This window comes from Pogoniulus pusillus, chromosome 18, assembly GCF_015220805.1.
Source record: "Pogoniulus pusillus isolate bPogPus1 chromosome 18, bPogPus1.pri, whole genome shotgun sequence".
In the NCBI taxonomy this organism is placed as follows: domain Eukaryota; kingdom Metazoa; phylum Chordata; class Aves; order Piciformes; family Lybiidae; genus Pogoniulus; species Pogoniulus pusillus.
The window spans coordinates 13,221,516-13,244,550 of record NC_087281.1 but is presented as its reverse complement, the minus strand read 5'-3'; the positions used below and the strand labels follow the sequence as shown (position 1 = coordinate 13,244,550).

The following is a 23,035-nucleotide window of genomic DNA, read 5'->3' as shown; positions in this document are numbered from 1 at the left end:
TTCTAAGCATAAAAATCTTGTCAGTCAAGAGACACTCCAAGCTCTTTCAGCACGGCTGACACAAGCAAGGATACAATTAAGGTCTTGTTCTTCTTTCACAGTAAAGTCACACCCAGAATATATTAAAATTTAAACTTTGGAAGTGACAGGGAACTGTGTAAATTGGGAAGAAATGCTATGAATAAATTGATCCAGTGACTTTTAAGGCTGTATCTAACAATCCCTGCAGAAGTAGTATGGACAAATATGAGCTTGTAAGCTTGTGATGTTTGGGTGTTATCAGCCTCCCTACACTTTGGAAAATCATCCAGGCTAGACTCAGCAGCTCTGGAAATTAAGAATGAAGCTTTATATTTACAGCTTAGCACGATATACAAGCAGATATTTACAATATATACAGCCATAGACAGAAATAGACAAGTTAAAAGGTAATACAGAAACAGAACAGCCCTCCCAGAAACCTGAGTCCTCAGGAGGAGCTTTCAACCTCCCTTTCACACCTCTACCTTACCCAAGATCTTGCCTTGAATTCAAGGTAGCTTGGAGTGTTGGCCAGGAGAGTCAGGAAACAGATGGATTGGTCACACAGATGGCAGGTTAAGTTAGAGAGGTGCAGCCCACAGAGCAACTCTTTTATCTATGTTCTTGTTCTTACACATCTCTGCAAGCCTATGAGTGAAGTAGACATCATCAATGTTTCCTTTTCATAGCCTGTAATCTAGTTCTCCTCACCAAAGCATTCTAGCTAGGCTCAAGTTAGCACAAAGCTGAATCCTAGACTTGAAATAAAGAAGCAGGTGAGCTGGTGCTGCCAATTAGAAAGGAAGCAAATTCAAGAAACTATCTACTGTTAAGCATATATAAAATTCCAGTAGAGAGAGTGGTAACTCTGGGGGAAGTAGGATTCTCAGCAATGAACACTGCTAATTTAAACATTTTAAGACCTGACTTGTATTGCCTAAGTCGTTGATATGAGAGAACACACAGTTTGAATATGATCCACTTCTGATGAATCATATATGATGTATTCTGGATATCATAAAAAATACTCAAAACAAACTTGCTTTTTCTCTATTTCTTTAAGGTGCTTTAACAGATGAAAGAACAACTGAAATCTGCTACAGAATTCTACTTCTGTTTTCAGAACTCTCTAACTAGTCGTGTAATTTATGTACACAAAAAGAAGCTTCCTGCTGTTCTTTAAAGTATTTACACTGCCTGCAAGCTTTGAAATACTGTTATTCTCAAGGGGAGATGATGTATAATTGCTCATCTTTGCCTCACTCCAAGTTCAAAACAACTTGAATGGTAACTTAAAAATAGATGTCAGGATTTGCATGTTCCTAAGATCAAATACCTTCCTGAAGAAGAGCTTGTAGATCTTTTTGCCCAGAGCTTTCTGAAGTGCCAGTTTCTTCTAGCTAATAAAGTATAGATGAGCCTCACTGTTTTCTCTCTTGCTTCCTTAGTGGATTATATTTTCATACTCAGTATTACTGAACCGGCAACTGCATAGATCTTACAAAGCTGGTGAGAGGCCTGGAGCACAGCCCTGTGAGGAGAGGCTGAGGGAGCTGGGGATGTGCAGCCTGCAGAAGAGGAGGCTCAGGGATGGCCTCATTGCTGTCTACAACTACCTGAAGGGAGGCTGTAGCCAGATGAGGGTTGGTCTCTTCTGCCAGGCAAACAGCAACAGAACAAGGGGACACAGTCTCAAGTTGTACCGAGGGAGGTCTAAGCTGGATGTCAGGAGGAAGTTCTTCCCAGAGAGGGTGATTTTCCATTGGAATGGGTTGCCCAGGGAGGTGGTGGAGTTGCCTATCCCTGGAGGTGTTCAAGAACAGACTGACGTACTCAGTACCATGCTCTAGTTGATTGGCTAGGGCTGGGTGATAGGTTGGACTGGATGATCTCGAAGGTCTTCCAACCTGGTTGATTCTATGATTCTATCCTTGATTCACCTTTGTCTAGAAGAGGTAAGAATTAACGACCCCAGTGAGAAATTCTCTAGGGGAATGCAGCTGTGCAGAGACTTAGGAAAATAAAAATCTATAAGGCTGATTCTCTCTGCTGGCATAATATGGCCAAAGTCAGACCACTTTCAGAGGTAAATCTCCTCCTTTTACAAAGCAGAAAAATTGCAACTGGCTACACAAGTAAAGGAATGGTAGTTTATTTCCATCCAGTGTGAATCTGAAAACCCACCAAATTCAACAAGCCTGGAAAATGGCACAGGAGCATTCAACAAGAAGATTTTGCAGCAATGCTGCCAGGAATTCCTGGTTATGGCCACAAGAACAGCCACAGTTTAATCCAGCACTGGACATACATGCAAGAATAGTAAAGATGAAGGGGGAAGTAGTGACAGACACAAAAATACAAGACTTGGCAAGCTCTGTCCAACCTAAAGAAAAGCTTGTGTTTCTTTACAGCTCACATTCAGTTGAAATCTTTATGTAATTCAATATAGAAAGCCAGAGTGGAAAACAACAGTCAATGCAGCTAATAATCTATTTACCTCATGTTCTTCTGCAAGGTCGGTTGCTAACTGCTGCTGAGTCAAAGCCTTAAAAGGTGAGAGGTATAAACCCAGTGGCCTGAGAGGGGGGAGGATCTGGCTAGAGAAATTTTGAAGTGGGTGGTAGCAGAGGGTCCTGGTAGGGCATAAATCCTGTCAGGCCAGCTTAATCCTTGCTCTCCTCCGCCTATTGTGGGGTCTGGGAGTGGAGTTAGATGAGCAAACAATAAGGGTTTCACCCCAGCACAGCCTTGAGGGCTAGGGACCTAGAACCACATGTCAAGTGGCTTGTGCTGCTCTCAATGTGCCTGCGTGGTCAAAGGAGGCACAAAGCTTTGAATTTATTGCCCAGAACATTGGTGCTAGTGCCTATTGGCCAGTTTGATTTTTCAAACTGAAGTAAAGGGGGCTGATTTAGAAACCACCTCTCTGTATTCAGCACAGAGCCTTCCTGCCTCTCATAGTTTGCAGCTCATCAAAGGCAGCCACGTGTATGCAGCTAACACTAGTGGCTTAGCAGCAACTCCTTTCCTCTGCCTGGAATATTTTGTATTTTACCCTGGGATCATTATCACGACTTTGAGAGCATCTTTGATACAGGAGACTTACTCAGGGACCAAAAGCATCGTGAGTACACCTGCTGGAGTGAATGCCAAGACTCCATAAGCATAGTTAGAATTGTTACTGTTTTCACACTCCTGTTTTCCAAGTTCTGATTGTTTAAACTGCTTAATTCTGTGCAATCACTTCCTGCTGATCCAAAATCCAAATAATCTCAGGGAATTTTCCCAATTCTTCAATATTACTAAAAAAAAATAATCTTCATACAGAAATTCATATTCATTTTTCATAACTACTATTAATTTCCAATACACGGAGTCTGGATGAAACCAGCAAGGTGGAGGAAATACAGCAAGGAGGATACAGTAACAACAATATGACCTATCTTAAAAGAAAGGTCTCAAGTGGCCATTGTAGCAAGCTGCCATTCCAACTCCTTTGTATTTTCTGCTTGCTAATATACCTACATGATGTCCATGCACATATAAAGGCTTGCAGACAGTTTCTTTTCCCAAAGCTGACATAAAGAATATGTGTAATTTCTATATTACTAGAATGCAGGGACATAATAAGGAAAGCAAAGACCTTTCCTCAATCATCTAATGGCATCAGCTGCACTGACTTCAGGAAAGTTACTCCTGATTTACATCTGCATAAAAAATAAGTCCAGTGTGTTCAAGGAAATACTCTGCACAGCTGGGACAGTTTAGATACATGAAATAGATGTTTGTAACACCATGTAATTAAAGAAAAACCTTAACCACAGAGTTTAGATCTAATTCCAAAGCCTCCTCAAGTTCAGGGTGGTTTAGATCCTAAGTTTTGCCTCAGACCCTTGTCTATAAAAAGCGTAGTAATTCACAACTCACTGTGATTTTAAACAATATATCATACTGAATAGATCAGCTCCTACTTGGAATTTTGCAGGCTTTGTGGTAACTGGTAAATGAAGTTGTGGAACACAAACAGTAATGAGTACTAGTCTAGAATAAAAGACAAAACATGGAAACACATAAACAAGCAAGTGTCAACTTGATGTTCAAGCGAAATTATAATTCTCATTTTCCCTGACTCAGATAAAATTGCTGTATCAGCAAATATGTGATAATTAAAAGAACTCTGGAGTTAAGCAGTAGGGTAAACTATGAGAGAATCCAACACCTTACAGCATGAAAAAGCTGTTCTGGTTTCAAAACCAGTTTCTGCTTCTAAGTTCAAACTTTATTTGTATGAAAACTATCCACCAACTTCAGATGGTATTTTGCTCAAATATTAGTAGGAGGATGACATGGTATGGGAGTTACCTGCCTCCCCATTCTTGTGAAATCACTGAGTCTAGAGTCAGTGGATGGAAATTAAGGAATGAAGCTTTATACCTAGAGCTTAGCACAATATACAAGCAGATATCTACAATATCTACAGCTATAGATACAGAAACACAGCAGCCCTCCCAGAAACCAGAGTCCCCAGGAGGGGCTCCCAACCATCCTTCCACCTCCTTTCCATCCCTCGACCTTATGACAGAGTTTGTGCAAGGTGAGCTTGGAGGATCAGCAAGGTGGGTTAGAAAACAAAAGGATTAGTTATACAGAAGCAGCCCAGGGCACCAACTGCAACAGAGACACACACACACTGACTTATCTATGTTTTCTTTCTTGTTTTTATACATCTCAGCAAGCCTATGAGTGAAGCAGACATCACCACTGTTTCCTTTTCACAGCCTATAATCTAACTCTTCTCACTAAAACATTTCAATTAGCCTCAAACTAGCACTCTTTTAATGTACAAGTAATTGACCACTTTACAGATTAGAAAGAACTTAGCAATTCTGAAAACTTCTGAAATGTAAGCAGACTTTACAGAAAGTACTGAATAAGCAAAATATCTTACTCATTCAAGGGGTCTTCTTTAACCTCCAGCAAAGGCAAAGATCTTGAAGACGAAGTTAAAATTCAGAACATAAACAAGAAACAACTTTTTAAAAGGAGGGTAGCTGATGAAATGTATTAACATACTCATCAGTATGAACGAGAACAGGTGGCTAAGAGAGCCAATGGCATCCTGGCCTGGATCAGGAACAGTGTGGCCAGCAGGACAAGGGAGGTTATTCTTCCCCTGTCCTCAGCACTGGTCAGGTCACACCTTGAGTCCTGTGTCCATTTCTGGGTTCCTCAATTCAAGAGAGATGTTGAGATACTGGAACACATACAGAGAAGGGCAATGAAGCTGGTGAGGGGCCTGGAACACAGCCCTGTGAGGAGAGGCTGAGGGAGTTGGGGGTGTTTAGGCTGGAGAAGAGGAGGCTCAGGAGTGACCTCATTGCTGTCTACAGCTACCTGAAGGGAGGCTATAGCCAGGTGGGGGTTGGTCTCTTCTGCCAGGCTACCAGCAACAGAAAAAGGGGACACAGTCTCAAGTTGTGCCAGGGAAGGTCTAGGCTGGACGTTAGGAGGAAGTTGTTGGCAGAGAGAGTGATTGGCATTGGAATGGGCTGCCCAGGGAGGTGGTGGAGTTGCCATCCCTGGAGGCGTTCAGGAAGAGCCTGGCTGAGGCACTTAGTGCCACGGTCTAGTTGCTTGTCTAGAGCTGGGTGCTAGGTTGGCCTGGATGGTCTTGGAGGTCTCTTCCAACCTGGTTGATTCTGTGATTTATGAATGTGTACATACTTCATATTTCCCTTTCAGCCTCACATTTTCCTAACTTCGAAAGTGGGCATTTTTAAAAAGTATACACTGAAACTGGTTGTATAAGGAGCAATTAACTCTAATAAAATGGACCAGCTCTTGAGAATCACTGTCCAAACCATGTCAGCTATGCAGTTGGTTGAGGGAAAGAGTCTAGGCAGGCAATCCCAGATTTGGGAAAGTGTTTTCACTTTGAGTTAAATATCTAGTGACTCCAATCACAGATATTTTCTCTCAGAGGTGGTATATGCTCAAGTCAAACTGCCAGTTCAGGAATATGCAAAGTATGCTTTCATTTCTCCTGCCATTTCAAATTATGACAATCTAATAATTTGAACAGTTTTCATAGTGCTGTAGATAGCTTCAGAGACACTTCTTCAGCAAACAGCACTGAACAACACACTTGCAAAACTGAGGCTCTATGCTGGATATTAGTACTTACAGCACTTACAATATATGCCAGCCTTTTCCTTAACATAACATTTTCCACAACTAATTAATATTTCATCTTTTCCCTGTCCATATACTCTCACATAGCTACACTATTTCCATGTGCTTCCCTGGGGTAGCAAAAAGAACAAATGTCTGGGGATAGGACAGCAACCTTTGAAGCAGCTCAGATCCTTAGCCTCATAGTAGCCAGGAAAATATCATTTACAAGGGGATGAGCTCATTTTGTCAGTCCCAACTGGACGATCTTGTGTGACAAAGCTGCAACTTTTAATCCAAACCAAGTAATGCTATGCCTCTTACTGTCATCAGAGCACAGAAATATGGTTCCCTGAGTCTCCACATCAACAATGCCACCATTCACAAGAAGAAAACTACAAAAGCTGTACTTGCTTCCAAACATCCATAAATTAACTTCAATGACTCAGAGTGATCCACAATGGAACACCTGCCACATGCAGTTGTTTTTCTTTGTTCTTGCAGCAGCAAATGCAATGCTTTCAACAGTTTTGGTGGTTTTGCTTAATCAGAAGATTTTGCTGCATCAGCCTGTATGTAAATCTGCATATTTGTCTACCTCTTCAGAATTAGCCCATGTGTGAAATCAGAATATTGTCAGCATTTCTGCAATATCTGTTTTTACACAAATCACATGTCCTGCTACAGTCAGATTTTTGAGTACCTCACCAAAATACTCTGATCCTGGAAAGATTTGAGTACTGAACTATCTCAGTTAAAGAGTATCCAAGTCAAGGTCACAATTCCAAGGATGTGCATAGAAAAGTTGCTTTACCTCTCTGTCCTGGTAGGGCATAAATACTGCCAGGCTTGTTTAGCTCTTGCTCTTCTCCTCCTGCTATGAGAAATCCCCAGAAAGTTGAGTCAGATGAGCAAAGCTTTGAGGGCTAGGGGCTTATCACCACAAGTCAGGTGTTTTATGCTGCCCTCAACATGCCTGCATGTCAAATGAGGCACAAAGCTTTAAATTCATTGGCCAGAACAATGGTGCTAGTACCTATTGGCCAGTTTGATTTTCAAAATGAAGTATTTAAAGGGAGATTATTTTAGAAACCACCTTTCTGCATTGAGCTTTTCTATACTGAGCCATTCTGCCTTTCTACCATTTGTGGCTTGTTAACCACGAATCAAGGCAACCAGGTGTATGTGGCTCTCACTAGCAGCTCAGCAGCATCTCCTTCCTCTGCCTGGAGTATTTTGTATTTTACCCCAGGATCATTATAGCAAGTTTGAAAGCATTTTTAATACAGGAGACCTACTCAGAGACCAAAAGCACTGTGAGTACATCTGCTGGAATGAATACCAAGATGCCATAAGCATAGTTAGAATTTTTCCTGTTTTCACATTCCTATTTTTCAAGTTCTGACTGTTTAAACTGTTTAATTCTGTGCAAATACTTCCTGTCAACTGAAAATCCAAAGAACCTCAGGGGTTTTCCCTGAATTTTGAATATTAATAATAAAAAAATCTATTCATACAGAACTTAACATTCATATTTCATAACTGATTGTTAATGTCCAATACATTCTCCTCACACCATCATTTTTATATTAAGCATAAAAAAAGCATACAAAGGAATGGGCTGCCCAGGAAGGTGGTGGAGTTGCCGTCCCTGGAGGTGTTCAAGAAAAGACTGGATGAGGCATTTAGTGCCATGATCTAGATGACTGGATAGGGTTAGGTGCTAGGTTGGACTGGATGATCTTGGAGGTCTCTTCCAACCTGGTTGATTCTATGACAAATAGACTACTTTGATGACTTAGGTATTGTTCAGCTTCAATAAGGAACAGATCATTTACTACACAAAATCACACAGAATTTCTCAGATTGGAAAAGACCTTCAGGATCATCAAGCCAAATCATTGGTTTCACACTGACAAGTCCTTGACTAAATCAAATCCCTCAGCACAACATCTCATCACTATGAATCGCTATGGTTGGTAAGGACCACCAGGATCATCCAGTCCAATGATCAGGAGCAGAGAGGGAAGGTATTGTTTAACTGTTTAACACAGACAGCTCATTCAGTAAACTGAATTGTGAATATCTTTCTTCAAACAGGTAGTTAGAAAATAAGAAGCAACTTATTCCTTTTTTTCCTGTTAGGCAGGAGTAGGAAAATTCACCTATATTGGTTCATAGCTGAAATTAACTATTAGGGGTTGACTACTGACTTCAAGGCAATACTGAATTAAGTGGGGAAAATATCAACTATTTATATGAAGACTGTGTGACTTTTGTTAGCCAAGTTGTATCTTAAGAGAATACACACAGATAAAACCCAGACCTCTGGAAGTACTTGATATTGCTTTTTCTGACCTCTGGCTGTTGGAAATTTTCTTTCATCATGAAGTTGGGTGTAAGTTGCAGCACAGAAGGTTCCACCTCAAGACAAGGAGGAACTTCTTTACTGTAAGAGTCCCAGAGCACTGGCACAGGCTGCCCAGAGAGGTTGTGGAGTCTCCTTCTCTGGAGCCTTTCAAGACCTGTCTGGATGTGTTCCTCTGTGATCTGTGTTAGTATTGTCCTGCTGTGGCAGGGGAGTTGGTGTTGATGATCTCCTTGGGTCTCCTCCAACTCTTAATCCTGTGATCCTGTGAAACTCCAAACAAGCTTGCATGACTCTTCACTTTGGCACAGACAGGAGACTCTTAAACGTTCTGTGAATAAAACTACAGTGATGAATTCACACACTAACAGTAACCAACTCAACAAAAGTTTCTATTATCTTCTATTGTGGCTCACAGGATCAGAGAACTGGAGTCTCAGCTACATCTATGGCTGCTGGGCACAAAACAGTTTCTCCAGCACTGCAGAAATGCAACTGTGAAGAGAAATAGTCCATCTGTGTTACCATGCACGAAGAAGAGTTTTATACACTGCAGCTGCCTGTCAGACTCTGACCCCATCTGTATCTAAAGGTCAGTGATCCTTTTGGCTGTTTGTCATTAGACAAGATAACTTGTCTAAGTGAAAGAATTTAATACAACTGGAAAATATTTTTTTAAATAGCTGATTAATTTCAGTTTTTCTGTTAACTCTAGATTGTATCTCAAGCCATTGTAAAGTACATTGGCATAGGCAGCCCATGCTTTTGTTTTTACCAAATTACACAATTCTGATCAGAAGCACTTAAAATGCTCAGGTCCAGAGGGTTATTTTCCTCTATGAAGCTGATAAGCTTCTTTAGGCAGTTGTTTCAGTGGAAATGTAGCTACCTACCAGACACAGTTAGAGAGATTTGCAGCTTGTGTTTTAAACTTGACTCCCTGAAGTAAAAATCAATAGCTAGATTAAATCACTAGCTGTCTACAACTAACTGAAGGGAGGTTGTAGCCAGGTGGGGATTGGTCTCTTCTGCCAGGCAAACAGCAACAGAACAAGGGGACACAGTCTCAAGTTGTGCCAGGAGAGGTCTAGGCTGGATGTTAGGAGGAAGTTCTTCACAGAGAGAGTTATTTGCCATTGGAATGGGCTGCCCAGGGAGATGGTGGAGTCACTGTCCCTGGAGGTGTTCAAGAAAAGGCTGAATGAGGCACTTAGTGCCATGGTCTAGTTGACTGGATAGGGCTGGACTGGATGACCTTGGTTGGATAGGTTGAACTGGATTGATAGGTTGGACTGGATGATCTTGGAGGTCTCTTCCAACCTGGCAGATTCTATGATTCTGTGTTTCATCCACAGTCATCTTAGAATGGTATTCATTTTTTCTTACAGTGGAAGACTATTCAATAAAGCTCTTCTAGGGTGTTTTAATTATTTTATCTCCACCCTCACAGATGAATGGTTTGACTACTAGCTGAATATCATGGACATATTGAGACTCACTGAGGAATGATGCCTGTGATCAGTAAAGCCAGCTGCATCTCACAGAAGACAGAACAAATAGCTGATGTCACTAAGCCATCAATGTGATCCCCACTTGTAAATACCACTGGTCAATCTCTTCCAAGTTGCAGCTGTGCAACCACTTCCATTTGAACCAAGATTTGCTGCTGAAACAGGGAATCATTTTCATCACATTATTTTACATACATATACCTCAGCTTTTTTCACAGCAGTAATATAAAAGGTGAAGGGCCTAAGGGAGGATGTAGGAGGGCTGGCATTCAGCAGAATTCCCCAGATTTCCCTTTTGGCAGATGTGCTTCAAGTTCACTGATGTATTTACCCCAGTACTCAACAAGGACTATGTAACTTACACAGCAGCAGCTTAAGCTAACAATATTGGCAGTGTCCCCACACCAATTTTGTGTGAACTCACAAAAACACACACAGGGGATACAATGGCTTGAGCTGTGACTCTTCCTTTTTTCATTGTTTCTGTTATGTGGTTTAGGGAACATCTTTTCAACATTCTTCACATGCTCCCCTTCCCACCATCCCAAGAAAGGGGAGTGACATTTAGTCCTCCAACCATGAAGTTGTGAAATGAATTCCACACAACACCAGTGGAGGAAAATTCCTCTTCTGAAAGCAGCCACAAGCTCTGAACACCAAGATTACATTATGTCATGCAAGCTGGCATCAATTCCATCCTAAAGTCCAGCTCTGTGTTTTTTTTCACAACACCACCATGTAAGACTTTCCTGATGATTGCTCAAATTAACCAATACAATTACCTGCTTAACAAATCCCCTCCACCATCCCACTAACCTCTGAGGGAAAACTACACGGGCAGAAGAGCTCTGACCTCAGATTATCTGTATCAAAAAGGTGAGATTTAAAGTTTTCCATTTCCTGTGGACAAAGAGGTGAAGAAATCCTCAGTTACTCATGTCAGAGAGCCACAAGTTTCTACTGTCTCTGGATCAAGACAGATTGGCATTGCCACTTAGTTTGGCACTCCCTGACAGGACCTCTCTCAGATTTTCTTTTCAACTAATTCACACCTGCTCCAAGTCCCACAAATAGGATTTCAACAGCTCACTTGAATAGGTTGAACTAGATGCAAAACCACAGCTGATCAGCATCCTGGGCACCACTGCCATCATTTAGAGTTACACAGATCACCTCACAATGGCACTTTCAGCAGTTTCACAGGAATTCACAACCTCAGTCACATACACACAGATATTTGCCCTGAAGATGGTTGCCACTGTTCTCTGCAGGAATCTGCCCACCTCTGAAGCCTCAGAGCATGGAAGGGCTGTTCCTTCAGGTAGGACAAAGCAAGAAGGGCTAAGGCTGCAGCCACACACTCAAATAGCTCTGCAAAACTTTAAGTGTAACAGCAGCAAAGAAGAAACTAAAAAACTGGTGGTGTGCTCAGGCAGACCATGGCATGATAAAGGACATCATGAGAAGGAAGAGTTTCATTCCTAGACAGAATGTGAATCTGTATTTTCAAGGCTTCTGTTGGATAAAAGCATTATGCTTTTTCAACCCTCCAAATTCCTTTCCTGTTGTCACCACCTTTAGCTGATGAGTTCCTAAATTAGTTTGCCAGTGCTGTACAACAGACCACAGACAGAAGACAAAGTATAGGAGACTACTTCTACTCAGACTTGCAGTACCCAAGCTGCTTCCACCTCTGGAGGGTAGAGGAGGGCACTTGTTTCTTTCTTGCCAAGCAAAGAACTATTTGAAAGTCGCCTTGAGAAGAGCCTCCACCTTAAGAACCACTTTTACAAAGTATGATCTTTCTGCTAGGTTTCATTTCTAGCCTGAACTCTTAGTTCAAAGCAGAACACATCAACTATTATCTTGATTATTTAGGTAATAAGCACTACCCACACCTCCCTTCCCTTATTAAATCCCTATCATCACTCCATTTTATATGCTACCTAAAAGTGTAGGTTGATAAGAAAGGGATGTTGAGGTGCTGGAACATGTCCAGAGAAGGGCGACAAAGCTGTTGAGGGGCCTGGAACACAGCTCTGTGAGGAGAGGCTGAGGGAGCTGGGGGTGTGCAGCCTGCAGAAGAGGAGGCTTGAGAGGACCTCATCGCTGTCTACCTGAGGAGAGGCTGTAGCCAGGTAGGGGTTGGTCTCTTCTGCCAGGCTACCAGCAACAGAACAAGGGGGGACAGTCTCAAGTTGTGCCAGGGGAGGTCTAGGCTGGATGTTAGGAGGAAGTTCTTGCCAGAGAGAGTGATTGGCATTGGAATGGGCTGCCCAGGGAGGTGGTGGAGTCACCATCCCTGGAGGCGTTCAAGAAAAGACTGGATGAGGCACTTAGTGCCATGGTCTAGTTGACTGGCGAGGGCTGGGTGCTAGGTTGGCCTGGATGATCTTGGAGCTCTCTTCCAACTTGGTTGATTCTATGATTCTATATATCCTCTTGGCTTTCAATATTTATTACATTTTTCTCCATAGGTTTTCAGCCCTCTTAAAGCTATTATATTTTCTAGCCTTTCACAAATGCTAGGTGAGGGAACCATCCTTTTCACCAAATCACTGGCTTCTAGACCTTATGGAGATGATGGTAAACAAAACAGGAAGCATGGAACAACTGTAACTTCTTTGTGTGTGAACTTGTTCTTAGCCTCAGACATCAATTAGTAATACAGAAGTCGTTTGCTCTTTTTTTTCTCTCCACTTCTTCTGAGAGGCGTTGTAGGCACACTGTTCCAGATATGGCCATTATCAGCACTTCAGAACGAGCTCCCAAACCCCAAAACATGCGTTTTAGGAGGAAGGGATCCCCAGACAAATTCCAAAATTACCTAATATGCACACTGGAATTGCACTTCTTCAACAGACAGATTTGCCACCTTCCACACATTAAGGGAAGCATCCATCATGATGCTGAGTGCCACTGATAAATCATCCCTGGAGCCACAAAGTACTGGGAACGTATTTTATTAGATGATGAGTAGAAGGACAACATCTGGATTCACAATCCCTTAGCCTAAATCTGCCAAGTGTTCGATTAAAGTTACAGTGTGTTTGAACAACACCATAACAGTGAAACAGATTCCCATGGCACAGATCTGAATGCAGCTTGGAAAATGAAATAGCAATAGTGCAGTAGTGTTCACCTTTGACATGAAAAGTGTGATGAAGAAAAAAGTCCATCTGAGAAGCAGCATATAGTCAACAGCTGTCTGAGAAAAACAGTAAGCAGTGAAATCTCTGGACTAGAAAAAGCTTAAAGCCTCGATCAATGTGCTGCAACAACAATGCAAGTGACCTGTACACTGAAAGACCAACCCTTCATTTCATAGCACCATTCACAGCTTCAAGTTAATGGACCTGAGGGAGTACTGGCCACATTAACTGAAATAACAGCATTAACTAGATTCATACATCATACACTTACCACGACAGAGGCTGCAGAAGGAGTTTTAATACACAGCACAAACACCTCTGAAAAACAGCATTGCAGCAAATTAATAGCAGGAGCCTTGCATTATGTATGGCAATCAAAGCCAAGGGTCACGGGGAGGTTTGAGCTTGGAAAACCAAGCACATTGTGAAAACACAGAATCACAGAATCAACCAGGTTGGAAGAAACCTTCAAGATCATCCAGACCAACCTAGCACCCAGCCCGAGCTAGTCAAATAGACCATGGCACTAAGTGCCTCAGCCAGGCTTTTCTTTAACACTATCAGGGACGGTGACTCCACCACCTCCCTGGGCAGCCCATTCCAATGCCAATCACTCTCTCTGGCAAGAATTTCCTCCTAACATCCAGTCTAGACCTCCCCTGGCACAACTTGAGACTGTGTCCCCTTGTTCGGTTGATGGTTCCCCACACAGCTACAACTTCCCTTCAGGGAGTTGTAGACAGCAAAGAGGTCAGCCCAGAGCCTCCTCTTCTCCAGGCTGCACACCCCCAGCTCCCTCAGCCTCTCCTCACAGGGTTGTGTTCCAGGCCTGTCACCAGCTTCATTGCCCTTCTCTGGACATGTTCCAGTACTTCAGCATCTCTCTAGAATTGAGAATCAATGCACATGAAATAGATCTGCCTACACAACGTGGTCAGAATAAATGGCAGGCATCTTGGCACTTCCACCTCCAGGAGCTTTTCTTAATTATTATGTCAATAAACAAGACATGCATATGGCCTTAGCTCTAATTTAACAGAGTTGTATGTGCAGATAATCAATGTGACTGATATAATATGAAAATTTTAGAGACAGCCTTTCAGCTTGACTGTAAGAAAAGAACTTTATAAAAATAAGTCTTTTTTTAATAGCTTGTTTTACTTTGGAACAAACACATCAGTTTTGGGGGAAAAGAAAAAAAAGGAGAGAAAAAGAAAACATACTGAGACTCAAGCTTTTTTCTTCCTCTACTTTTGGCATAAGTACACCTCCCCACTCTGTTGACCTTGATTACTGTCTCTGCCAAGTTCTGCTTACTTCTGTTTCTTAATGAGCCAATTTCTCTACCACTTTCAGCCAATCCTTGTCTTCCAGAGCAGCCTTCGGACCCTTCATGTAGCACACCTTTTAAGAATGGCTGTGTCTTGGAAGAGATTTTTCCCCCTACTGCCAAAATCAAAACCATGATTATCACACACACACACATACAAATGAGGACCATCTTGTAATAATGGCTTTGGTGGATGAGGATTTTAGCTCCAACTTAACAACCTCCTATGAAGATGGTGTGTTATATTTGCCCTGAAGAGTAAAAGGTAGGCAGGATTTTAACAAGTTTCATGTCACAAACCAGTGCCTGTTTCAGTGGAACTTCAAGCTTTGTTGCCACATGCATTTGTCAACAATATGGAAGAAACATGAAGATGCCATGGTTGATTCAAAGAAGCAAATACCACTCAGTAGCAACAGAGAGGAAAAGAGGTGATTTTTTCCATTCCTACGTACAGTATATGTCCAGAGGCATCCTTCTGTTGATGACAAAGAGCAAGGTGGATGTTGGTCTCTTCTCCCCAGTATCAAGTAACAGAATAAGAGGAAACTGATTCAAATTGCATCAGGGAAAGTTTAGACAGAATATTAGGGCCAAAAAAAGTATTTACTAAAGAGTGGTCATGCACTGGAATAGGTTGCTCAGGGAGGTGGTGGAGTCATTGTTCCTGGAGGTGTTAAAAAAATGTAGACATGGTTTAATGACCATGGTGGTAAGTCAATGGTTAGACTCAATGATCTTAGAGGTGTTTTCCAACCAAAACAAGCATATAACTGTATGATCTTCAACCTGTATGTACAAAAAGCTGGTAACAGGTTTCTGATTTATTTTAGGATGCAGGGTTATGAAGAGGCACATCACCCAGACACATACAGATTGACAGATATCATTCCCCGAGGCTTGACATCCTAACATGCTCATTGGCAGTGGCAGCTTCATGTACTGCCATCATCTCCAAGCTCCTTTGTGTGCTCTTGCCCTTATAGAGGAGAGACCCAAGGCCAAATTTATTTTCCTTTATTCTTTTCAGGAGAGCAAATGAAATTTTCCTTGTTCCAAAGACAAGAGGGCAGACTTTGCATTGCTCAAAGTCACACTGGAGTCATGCGGATGTAGTGGAGAAGGCTGGACACATTCATTACAAAGAGTATGGACTGTCTGGATTGCTATCATACAAATTCTCTCTACATACAGCTGTACCTATACCTCCTGTATCAGCAACACAAATGACATCATCAGAGACCTTGAAACTTGCTTTTGTTGAGTGCCTGTCTCAGGCATTTCTGCTCTCCACATCACGTGAGGGCGTACAAAAGCAAGCCAGTGTTCCATAGAGCCAGGACAGAAGCTGCAGTTGTGATCCCCCTCTTTACTGGGAAGGACTGGGCAGTGTGCTCAGATGGCCAAGAAGGCCAATAGCATCCTGGCTTATATCAGGAATAGCATGGTCAGCAGTAGGGAAGTGATCGTGTCCCCATACACAACAATGGTCAGATCATACCCTCAATTCTGTGGTAAATTTTGGGCCCCTAGCTACAAGACATTGAGTTGCTCAAGCATGTCCAGGGGAAGGGCACGGACAACAAGCCTTAGAAGAAGCAGCTGAAGGAACTGGGGTTGTTTAGTCTGGAGAAGAGGAGGCTAAGAGGAAACCTCATTGCTTTCTACAACTGCCTAAGAGTAGACTGTAGTGAGGTGAAGGTTGGTCTCTTCTCCCTTGTATTAAGTGATAGAAAAAGAGGAAATGGCCTCAAGTTGCACCAGGGGAGGTTTAGATTGGGTATTAGGAAAAAAAATCTTTATTGAAAGAGTGGTCATGCACTGGAATAGACTGCTCAAGGAGGTGTTGGAGACACTGTCCTGGAGGGGTTCAAAAACCATGTAGACACGGCACTTCAGGACATGGTTTAATGGCCAATTCCAAGATTGCATTATTCTATAGTAAGGGAGAATATTCTCTAGCTTTCAGGACAGTGTACAAGGGGGATAAACCGTCTCAATTCACCTCACTCACGCTGCTCCACTATTTGAACTGACTTCCAGACACCTGGCACACATCCCACCACTCTTTAAACAATGCAGAACACAGAATGTGTGCATGTGACACCTGCAGCCCCCCAGGCCATTTTACAGTCACAAAGAACTAATATGAAATTAAGTAATCAGCTCCAATTATACTTTGGTTAACAAATTCTCCATGTCACTTCACTGAACAGTAGTGTAAGAGCAAATTAGAAACATTTTTTAAAGTCCCAAAGTTTTCAAAGATGTCAACCTATATTGAAGCAAGAAATATCAGACATGAGAAATAGAAAGCATCAATTTCTGCTCCTCAGAGACAAACACACACCTGCTTTGCTGTTGTTGACAGCAGACAGCTGCAGGGCTTTTCCTGAGAGACATCCTGCATACCACAGAATCGCTGTAGAATATGAACTGTGACCTCCTTCAGCTTTGATAGACTTGTCATTTCTGTCAAGCTTTTCCATCCATCATGCACACTATTTCTAGTGTTTAACTCATTTATATGATCTCCTGAGGGGATTGCATTGCATCTCTGACATTGCTTTAATTACTCTCAGGTGGAAATAGTGAGTTTTCATATGTGATTAGTCCTATTTGTAACCACCTAGCTTCACTGAACATTTCTGGCTGCTTCTTACTTGTATTAAATGAGTGTAATTTCCTGACCTGGTTGTAAAATGCATCTGGCTTTGGAGTTTCCACATCCCCAGGTGTGCAGAGAAGACTCGGAACTGAAAGTTTAAGCAGTCATTTACTTTTCTGCCAAGGAGAGAAACTGTCACTTTTTCATTGCTCCTGTGTCACTTTTTGATTGTTCCTGTCATAATAAACAATTCAGGAAGTAAAAGCTCTCTTATCATTTATGATGATAGTCAAGACACTAAAATAAAACCAAGTATATAGTCAGGCCCTGCATATATATGTATGACTAACATAGGTAGTCTTAAGATCAGAGATGGTAATATAGGGAATGTAATGCAGCTGATGGATGACATTTTAAAGACCCAGGTAGTGTACAGGAAGAAGCTCTCTCCTAAAAGGAGGCTGTAGCCAGGTGGATTTGGGCTCTTCTCCCAGACAACCAGCAACAGAACAAGGGGACACAGTCTCAAGCTGTGCTGGGGGAGGTCTAGGCTGGATGTTAGGAGGAAGTTGTTGCCAGAGAGAGTGATTGGCATTGGAATGGGCTGCCCAGGGAGGTGGTGGAGTCATCATTCCTGGAGGTGTTCAAAAAAGCCTGTCTGAGGCACTTAGTGCCACGATCTAGTTGATTGGCTAGGGATGGGTGACAGGTTGGACTGGATGAGGACCTGACATGTACAGAGTCCCAAAGAAGAAAACCGGGATTATACTCCTGCTGGGGAGAGCTGAAGCTCAAGAAGCCTGTGGGATACCTCCATCTCTCTGGCAGTATTCTTCTGCCAAACTAAGCCTGTCATCTCTTGCCAGGGAAGATTCCCTACACACCACTTTCCTTGTGCTCCAGTCAGGAAATCTTCCAACTTGGTTGATTCTATGATTCTGTGTGGCCTCTCCAGGGCAGAATAGAAGGGAAGAAGAACCTCCCTAGACTTGCTGGCCACACTTTTCCTGATGCACCCTGGGATGCCTTGCCAGAGGGGTGAAAGAAAACAAGAAGTGCTTTTTTAAGGACATCAACAACAAAAGGAAGATCAAGGAAAAGGTTAAGTCCACTACTGAACAACGTGGGAGATTGGTAGCCAGAGATGCAGAGATGGCAAAGTTGCTGAATGCCTTCTTGTCTCCATCTTTACTACTAAGACCATCTCTGAGGAAACTCAGTGTCTAGAAGCAAGAGAGCAGAACTGGAGAGAAGAGGACACTCCACTAGTCAGTCAGGACAGGGTTAGAGACCACTTGTGCCTACTGAAGACACAGAGATCCATGGTCCCTGCCAGGTTGCACCCATGAGTGCTGAGAGAACAGGCTGATATTGTTGCTGAGCCTCTCCCCATCATTTTTGAGAAGTCACAGAGAACAGCAGAGGTGCCTAATGACTGGAAGAAAGCAAATGTCACACAAAGCCACCCAACCAAACAAAAGCTCATCCTCTGGAAAGCCTATACAAAGCAGCCACCGTGGATAATACACAGAGGATGCAAAGAGCCAGGCTGTGGCTATAACTGCCTCAATACCTTCACTATTTGTATGCCTTCTATTATTTGTGTTCACCTCATCTGCAGGCAGGTGTCATTCAAGATTTACTTTTACTTATTATTGAACTTGGTAACAATGATAGACCAGGAGGGCCCATCAAGAATGAGGCTTTTTTGCAATGACAGAACTTTTGAACACATTGTCATACAGCATCTGCAAAGAGGAAACTTAAGCAGAAGAGCAATTTAGCAGTGAACACCTCTTTCAAGAAATCTTTCCCTTTCTATCAGAAATGAAATATATGGAACCTTTCAAGAAGGAAACAAGACGGAAAGATAAAACCTCATATTTAAAGTTCAGATTTGCAACTAAATCCACTTAGGCTGAAAGCCATCAAAAATTTGACATGCTTGAAAAGTGCCTTCCCAGGAGTACAGAGTCTGAAACATAATCCCATTAACTACAGTGTGCAAAATAAGTTTTCCACTTTGTTTTGTCTTGCTCACCAGAATTCAAGTAGTAAATTCTGCAAAAAGAAACAATATGGATAAATGCAGTGAAATGAACAGGATAGGGACCTGGACAGGCTGGAGAGGTGGGCACAAGCTAACCTCAGCAGGTTCAACAAGACCAAGTGCAAGGTTCTGCAGCTGGGTCGAGGCAATGCCAAGCACAAATCCAAGCTGGGCAGTGACTGCTGGAGAGCAGCCCTGAGGAGAGGGACTTGGGGGTGCTGGTGGAAGAGGAGCTCAACATGAGCCAGCAGTGTGCACTTGCAGGCCAGAAAGCCAACCAGATCCTGGGCTGCATTAGGAGAAGTGTGGGCTGCAGGTGGAGGGAGGTGATTCTCCCCCTCTACTCCACTCTGCTGAGAGTACCTGGAGTACTGCATCCAGTTCTGGAGCCCCTATTACAAGAGGGATGTGGAGATGCTGGAGTGTGTCCAGAGAAGGACCACGAGGATGCTCAGAGGGTTGAGGCAGCTCTGCTATGAGGAGAGACTGAAAGAGTTGGGGCTGTTCAGTATGCAGAAGAGGAGGCTCCCAGGTGACCTTCTTGTGGCCATCCAGTGTCTGAAGGGGGCTTACAAAAAATACTGGGGAGGGACTTTTTAGGCTCTCAGGAGTCTAAAAAGGGGATTAGGGGGGGATGGAAAAAAGCTGGAGGTGGGGAGATTCAGAGTGGACGTGAGGAGGAAGTTGTTCAGCATGAGAGTGGTGAGAGCCTGGACTGGGTTGCCCAGGGAGCTGGTTGAGACCCCGTCCCTGGAGGTGTTTAAGGCCAGGCTGGATGAGGCTGTGGGCAGCCTGATCTAGGGTAGGGTGTCCCTGCCCATGGCAGGAGGGGGGTGGAACTAGATGATGCTTGTGGTCCCTTCCAACCCTGACTGATTCTATGATTCTATATACTCTTTCAGGAGGCCGAACTCCTCTTCCTGTCCCAGTCTAGACCTGCTCATATGCTAGGCCATATTTTCTCTCTTGTCCACACCATCCCACTCCAAGTTCTCACAAATACTGGTCGTTAACTCATGCCAAGACAAGCCATGTCATTAAAGACATTTTCTTTTCACAGAACTGTGTTCTACCTTTCTTTAGTTTCTGTTGAGATGCTTTCCCATTTGAGACTTTGTTCTTTTTTGGGGCCCATCTGATGGCCAGCTGAGTGGCAAGCACTAAAGAGTGAAAGCTTCCATTTTTTAACTCCTCCTCTGAAGATTCACACAGTGAGACAGAGAAACAAGGGATTCCCCTACTTGCCTCTCTTCCCAGAGGGGATACAGCAGGACCGTGCTGCTCTTGAACTCCCTCCCGTGGTGGATTCCTAAAGTGTCATTTAGACAGCTGACCTGCTTGCCTCTGAGGATGCTACACAAGTGATGCCACCCATCTGTTTTTCCAAGGGAATGCAGAGGAGTAGAAATGGAGAAAGATCTCTCCACTCACCTTATGTCTCTGAATTCTTTGACGGTTGTCTCACAAAAGTAAGTCATCCTACAGACAAAAGATCATTTTCTAAACAAATAAACGTATGTCCACCAAATACCACAGTATCACAGTATTATTAGAATTGGAAGAGACCTCACAGATCACCAAGTCCAACCCTTTACCACAGAGCTCAAGGCTAGACCATGGCACCAAGTGCCACGTCCAATCCTGCCTTGAACAGCCCCAGGGATGGCGACTCCACCACCTCCCCGGGCAGCCCATTCCAGTGTCCAATGACTCTCTCAGGGAAGAACTTTCTCCTCACCTCCAGCCTAAATCTCCCCTGGCACAGCCTGAGGCTGTGTCCTCTCGTTCTGGCGCTGGCCACCTGAGAGAAGAGAGCAACCTCCTCCTGGCCACAACCACCCCTCAGGTAGTTGCAGACAGCAATAAGGTCTCCCCTGAGCCTCCTCTTCTCCAGGCCAACCAATCCCAGCTCCCTCAGCCTCTCCTTATAGGGCTGTGCTCAAGGCCTCTCCCCAGCCTCGTCGCCCTTCTCTGGACACGCTCAAGCATCTCAATGTCCCTCCTAAACTGGGGGGCCCAGAACTGAACACAGGACTCAAGGTGTGGTCTAACCAGTGCAGAGTACAGGGGCAGAATGACCTCCCTGCTCTTGCTGACCACACCATTCCTGATGCAGGCCAGGATGCCACTGGCTCTCTTGGCCACCTGGGCACACTGCTGCTCATGTTCAGGCGGGTATCAATCAGCACCCCCAGACTATCCCTTCCCTCTCTCCTTCAAAGTATTAATGAGTATCTACAGCAGACTTAAGACAAATCTCAACCAGATAAGAGCAAGCAAAAGATAATGAAACTGAATCGTTTCTTCCACTCTGACATCCACACGTGTCTGCAGTCTGCAAGTTTCATCTGTACTGCAGCTTGTTACATAGATCATAGTGAGTCCATCCCAATCCCAGTTCAAATGATTCTTTATTTGACACTATGTGTTTCCAAAATCGTACAGACCTCTCCTAAGCCTCTTACACTCTAAATAGAATCATCTGCTTTGGTACTGAACAAAGGTCAGAATATTGATAAATTATGCCCAAATAAAAGACTGTGATCACCTTATAGCAGCAGATGTATCCTGAAAGTCTGTAAAACACAGCATAAAAGCTTAGCATAAATAAAGCAAGCCTTCCAGAGCAATGGATTTTTCCTTTGTTTTCATCTAAGTACTCTTCAGATGCTCTAGGACAGGGAGGTAAAGATTTATAGCATATGTATGACAGCTAATTTGTATGCAGTTTACAGATTAAGACCTAAAAGACAGGGAAAGTATAGAGTCACATCCTCAAAACAAATTCAAAATAATATAAAAGAAAAAAAAATCTTTACTCAGTGACTTAAAAGATACTTAAAAGAACAAGCAGCCGAGAGTAAATGAAGAATAAAAGCCAAGTTTTGGATAGGTATGAGATAAACATTTTTGAGTGAGTTTCCTAGCACCACACTGAGCAAGCCAGGGAAAGAGCTGGAAACGATTGCCTTCAGGAAATGTTTTCTCTTTCCACCCTGACAAGAATTCTAGGATGTATTCTCTATTGGCCTGAATTTTAAGCAGATGATGAAATACTTAGTGGTCATTTTTAAAAGCTGATACACTAGAAATGGAAAACAAACAAACAAACAAAAACCACCGAAGGGCTGTTACTAACTCATAAAGGCAATTTCTTGCTCTACAACAACTGACTATTATCTCAGCTTGGGGAATTAACTCCACATAAACTTACTCCACAGGCTCTGCTGTAAGGTATGACACTAGACTAGTTCTTTGAAGACCACTCATAATTTCCTGAAGTCATGTTAAGAAACCTTCCAATACTGTTACTACACCAATCTAAATATCAGTCCACACACTTTTAGGTAGCTTTCACCTTCCCATAACCATAGAATCAGCCAGGTTGGAAGACACCTCCAAGGTCATCCAGTCCAACCTGGCACCTAGCCCTAGCCAGTCAAATAGAGCATGTCACCAAGTGCCTCAGACAGTCTTCTTTAGAACAACTCCAGGGGTGGCAACTCCACCACCAACCTGGGCAGCCCATTCCAATGCCAATCACTCTCTCTGGCAACAACTTCCTCCTAACATCCAAACTAGACCTCCCTCACCACAACTTGAGACTGTGTCCCCTTCTTCTGTTGCTGCTTGCCTGGCAGAAGAGACCAACCCCACCTGGCTACAGCCTCCCTTCAGGAAGTTGAAGACAGCAATGAGGTCAGCCCTGAGCCTCCTCTTCTCTAGGCTACACACCCCCAGCTCCCTCAGCCTCTCCTCACAGGGCTGTGTTCCAGGCCCCTCACCAGCTTTGTCACCCTTCTCTGGAAGTTCCTATCTTTACA

At 43.2% G+C, this 23,035-nt stretch overlaps 1 protein-coding gene and 1 long non-coding RNA gene across 8 annotated transcripts in view; one reads left to right on the top strand and one right to left on the bottom strand.

Annotated features, from left to right (window-relative positions):
* The window catches only part of SMOC2 (SPARC related modular calcium binding 2), a 161,802-nt gene that overhangs the window by 106,264 nt on the left and 32,503 nt on the right, over window positions 1–23,035 (bottom strand). The gene's annotated exons all lie outside the window — the stretch shown is intronic.
* On the top strand, window positions 8,989–11,271 carry LOC135183444 (uncharacterized). Its single transcript, XR_010305561.1, has 2 exons — window positions 8,989–9,152; window positions 10,011–11,271. It is a non-coding gene; the product is annotated as an uncharacterized LOC135183444 (long non-coding RNA).